The sequence below is a fragment of the Oreochromis aureus genome, linkage group 23, assembly GCF_013358895.1.
Source record: "Oreochromis aureus strain Israel breed Guangdong linkage group 23, ZZ_aureus, whole genome shotgun sequence".
Classification (NCBI taxonomy): domain Eukaryota; kingdom Metazoa; phylum Chordata; class Actinopteri; order Cichliformes; family Cichlidae; genus Oreochromis; species Oreochromis aureus.
The window spans coordinates 11,131,445-11,136,360 of NC_052963.1; the positions used below are offsets into that span (position 1 = coordinate 11,131,445).

The window sequence follows — 4,916 nt, forward strand, 5'->3', positions numbered from 1 at the left end:
TGTGCTGACTCGATTTGAACCCAGCTCTCCTGTCAATTTCTTCTCTGCCAGTTGGGCAGACTTCTCATCTTTTTTCTCTCTCTTTTTTAAAAAACATTTTTTTTATCGTGCCTTTTTTTATTCGTGAACTTTCTTCCTAGAATCTAGTGCGCTTCCTTCTTCTTCCTTCTCGTAGGTAGGCCTCTTCCTTTGCCAGACAGAGGAGCACAGTGTTCCTTTGTTATTTCCAGGGATTAAGTCTAGATAACAACCGCAGCCACTCAGGCTCACCAGCACATCAGCAGCTTTCTATCTGTGGCTTTACATGCCTTAATTGGGATTTTAGAGGCATGTCCCCACAAAGGGAAGGGATTCCTAAATATCTCAGCTATGAGTTGAAACATTGGACACTTAACGGGGCTCTTACTTTAAAAAATAAAAAGAATAGCTGTCTCTTTTTGATGTGTCCTTATATAAAAGCAGATACGGTGAGTAGTCTGTGAGTTCTACCTTTAATATCAGCTGCTGTGATAGAAACGTTTCATCAGCTTTCGCACATGCTCACTTGCTGTGCTTCCATTCAGGACAGAGGGATGATACATTACCAGTTGGTCCTACTCCAGTTGGCCCCTCCCCTTGACAACAGTTGCCTAGTGCCACAACTGGAGCCCATCACTGGGGCCGGGCTGACAGCCAGCCTGCCAGATGTGAGGCCTTCTCCACGCTGTCTGTAATCCAAGCAGAAACACAAACTTCAGGTACACACACTCGCACGTACGCAGATAACTCAACACTCGTAAAGTATAGCTTATCGTGTAGCACTACGCAATTACCTGCCGTGTGTGTGACTGCCTTTACTCTTCTTCTAAGACTGTGCTGTAGAACATGAGAGACAGTTTCAGAAGTGGTATGCAGACCTCCCTGTTTTCCATCCAAACCCAGGAGTGACCTTGTTGTGGCCACAGATTCCCCTCCGTGTAAAGCAGCCTCCTTCAGGACCCTGCTATTAGCGGCTTTGTGGGGCAGAGTGGCGACATCTTAATGGCACACAGACAAGAGGAGGCTACAGACCCCTGCACCCTCCAGCACTGAGAGCACAGCTGACTGCAGGGAATGTGGACACTTTGAGATGTATGCTGACAGCAGCCACCAGGGGCTGGTTGGAATTTGTGTTCACGCGAAGAAAAACGAAGTACTGTTTTTATGCTGTTTTTACAAGGAACGCTTGGCAGCTTTATACATACACTAAGGAACTCGTACATGCTAATTATGAGCAGGGAACTAGAACTAGAAACTAAGAAAAGGGGCCTTTGTGCTGAAATATGTTTTTATTTATGTACCAGTTTGTAGGCTAAGGTCAGGAAACTGCCAGACTGACATACAGCACTCAGCACGTGTCGTAACTTTGAAATTCTGAGAAATCTGTTTATTTTGGGGGCAAAAGGTGTCCTTTTAGGTGACCTTGAAACTATTATTATAACTGTACAGTAATAGAGTTAAAATGGAAATGTGTGCCAACAGCCTTTTTTGCAAATTTGCATGAGTGAAACAAAACGGAGGATTAATTAATCTCCTAATCTTAGTCAATCAAAATACTACAGATTGGGTATGCGTGTAAAAGAACTCTATACTCTGCTCAAAGCGCCTTATACAGCATGACTTATATAGAAAGTATTTGAATGTGTAAATAACATTTGCACTCCGATAGAATCAACAGAGACCGACTTAAGGTTAGTGCCTTGCCCAAGAACGTTTTGCATGCAAACTGCAGCAGCCAGGGATCGATCCATGAACCTTCCGATTAGAAGACTACCTCCTGCTACAACAAACCGCAGCCAATGCACACGTAGGTCCAGACTCCCGTCCATATCAGCCAACAGCAGGTAGAAGAAGTGAGCTTCCAGAAGAAGTGAAATCCAGTGGAAGCGTTATCACTGCTGACCGTACGGATTACTGGGATCTAATCAGCTGGCTTGGCAAAACCTTAACTGTAGTACAACGACTACAACTGATTTGTGCGTCTTTCTTTCTAAATTCACTTAAAGGTCCTGTGCCCTGTATCTATGTGAAATATTGAGCGGAAAAAAAAAAAGACTTCCCAATGCCTCCATGTATTGCAACAATTAAGATCGCTTACTGGGCCAATGAGGTACGAGTTACCATTAATTCAACAAGTTACACGTTCCCTTGCTGACACCGTTAATGAGTGATGATTTCAATTTGCAGGACACGTCCTGCACCTGCCTCTTTAACAACTTGCGAAGACTGCAATGATCTGGACTCTACATACAAGTAAAAATAAGCAGGGCTGACTGAAGATCACCTCGAGTTGGACATTCACCGATGATCTGAACATTGTCAAACACGCTCAGAATGACTGAAGTTGTTTTAGATCATTAGTTGCCCTATTTGCCGATTCATAAATGGACTGGTACTTATATCACTTCTCTGCTCTACTGGAGCACTCTATGCAACATGCCGCTTTCACCCTTTGTACAAGCCCTTTCTTCTAACATTTAAACATATAAAACTGGAAGGCACATGAGGTTTAGTATGTTACCCAAGGACTGCAGTCAGGGATTAATCCGCCAACCTCCCAACTAGCAGATGACCTATGCTACCTCCTGAGCTATAGCTAATGCCACCCACACACAGCTACACCACAGTGAGATGGGATTTCTTGACATCTGCTCTATTTGTCAATATTAGGCCTGAACTATGGAAACTAAGAGATGCTCTCCTGTGGGCTCATTCTAGTTTTTGTGAATATTACCCAAATAAGGATGAATGGTGCATTTTCTGGGAACTACTTTAGGCCTTGGATTTATATTGATTTGGTCTGAGGGTGAGCATTTACTGCAGCAGTATAGCGATTGTGGACTCTAGTAATGAAGGAACATGTCAGTCAGTGCTACATGTTGCTTGTTGATGTATCCTTTCTTAGTTTATGCACCACAGTAAAGCTGTATGGCTCCAAGAAATTATCTATCAGATCATGTTTCTATATATTTGCTTACAATGAAGTAAAACATAGAGTTTTGTCTGCCATTTCATTGAAAGCAGTCTGAAAATCTTTATACTCTTCAGTGAGTTAAGCATTGTCAGGCTCTCATAAACTGCTTTAGCAGAAATGGTAATAATGTCTGTGGCATTCAGGGTCATTCTGCTAAAACTGTAACAAGTAAAACAGACTTGAGCTACTTGGAAAACCTTCCAGAGGCCCTGAGAAGTAGTGTCGTTGAGCTAATAAGTCACCATTTCCGATATTTTAAGTGCTCTGCCATGCCCAACTTCACCAGGCTCTAACTTGGCCCGTCCAGTCAAAACACTGGAACGAGTCTGTTTGTTGGTTAATCTTTCTGTTATGCTTTTAAACTAAAGTTACATTAAAAATGATCTTTCTGTTATAACAGAGCATGACTGTGTAATCTTAGGGAAACAAGTATGTGGTTTGTAGGCAATCCATCTGTCCCTGTTAGCACAAGTGTTAATAGGTTAGTGGCCACAAATTAATGCATTTCTCGTCACGCGGACTAAGGAGGACACAAGCCATAAACTGTGAAAGCATGATAGGGCCCCTGCCCAATGATCCAGTCCAGGTCAAGACTGACAAATAGCTGTCACCTGACAGTATCATTGTTTTATAGCCTCAGAGACAGTTCACAGTGAGTGCGTAGCATCAGATAGCCTCGTTAATGAGCCTTATCTGAAGTGGCGACTGGCAAACAGCCAGCGAGAGAAAATAAGACACAGTGGGAGGAGAGTTTAAGAACATAAACAGATGCTCTGCTCTCAGATCTGAAAAACAGTATTTCCTTCTCCTACTCAAGAGAAAGTTTCTCCAATCAATCCCGACGTGGTCTCCTCTGTGTTAAACTCCAATACCAGAAGAGACTTACAGTAGCAACAGCGGCAGCCCTCAACCTATACACGGCTTGACCCTCTGTAAAAGTTCAGCCACCTACCTCCCCAAACCTCTCCCATCCACCTCATTTTCCAAACCTTTGTTCAGTCACAGGCCACGAGCAGAGAAATGTAAACAGAGCGCCCTGCTATGACTCACAGGGAGCTCCTTTATCATAGCAACTTGCCAACGTAGCAGCAACTACCCCAGAATAGAAATGAAGGGGGAAAATACAGCACATTTGTGCACAAATTTGCTGTCATTGATCATGACTGTAAGAATGGATTCATTTAGCTATAAATAAGGGATTAATGGACTAAATCAACCTAAGTACTGAAGAGATTAATTTAATCTACTAATTTAGATAACTATGTTTATTATAAAAACCAAACAAAAAAAGCTAGAATCACTTTCTTGCTACATGCACTGCACACTTATTTGACCATTTGTCTAAGGAAATTTGGCTGCAGGCTTGACAGATGCTGTCTGTATTTGCTTAAAGTCAAAAGAATGAGCTTGTAACCCAGTTACATGGATAATAAAACATTAAATGCATTTAACATCTTTTTATACTGCAGTTGTATATCACTCGGGGTGGCCTGTGGCTTCATTATCACTCGCTCGCTATTGCGAATGCTCTGCGAGGCTAACATCAAAGCCCTCCATAAGTCAGCTGGTGTTTGGCTCGCTGCTCATCAAGCTGGCAAAGACCAGGCTTGAACTTCAGAAGCTCTGGCCTTGGTTCCACAAAGAAAGCAATGATGTCAAAATTTCTGGACACGCTGCAACATCATACCACTCTGAGACTTGAGAGGAGCTAAAGCTCTGCTGAAATCTGGAAATGGAGGTGCGACCATAAATCAGAGGTCCCTCACACTCTCTCACTCCTGACTAATTTCAGCCTTTTCTCTTTCTCCCTCTCTCTCCCATCCAGTCCTTTGGCCTTTCTCAGCCAGCGACGGCACATTTTAAACCCATTAGCGATCGGCCTGCCAGCTGTACATCAGCAGAAAACCATAAATTGTTTTATTGG

At 42.9% G+C, this 4,916-nt stretch overlaps 1 long non-coding RNA gene across 2 annotated transcripts; it reads left to right on the forward strand.

Annotated features, from left to right (window-relative positions):
- Positions 1–620: 620 nt before the first annotated feature.
- On the forward strand, positions 621–3,294 carry LOC120436145. Of its 2 annotated transcripts, none has more exons than XR_005610180.1 (4): positions 621–737; positions 850–1,922; positions 2,025–2,128; positions 2,244–3,294. It is a non-coding gene; the product is annotated as an uncharacterized LOC120436145 (long non-coding RNA). The 2 variants fall into 2 exon arrangements; XR_005610181.1 differs by having other exon boundaries at positions 922–1,922.
- The last annotated feature ends 1,622 nt before the right edge of the window (positions 3,295–4,916 follow it).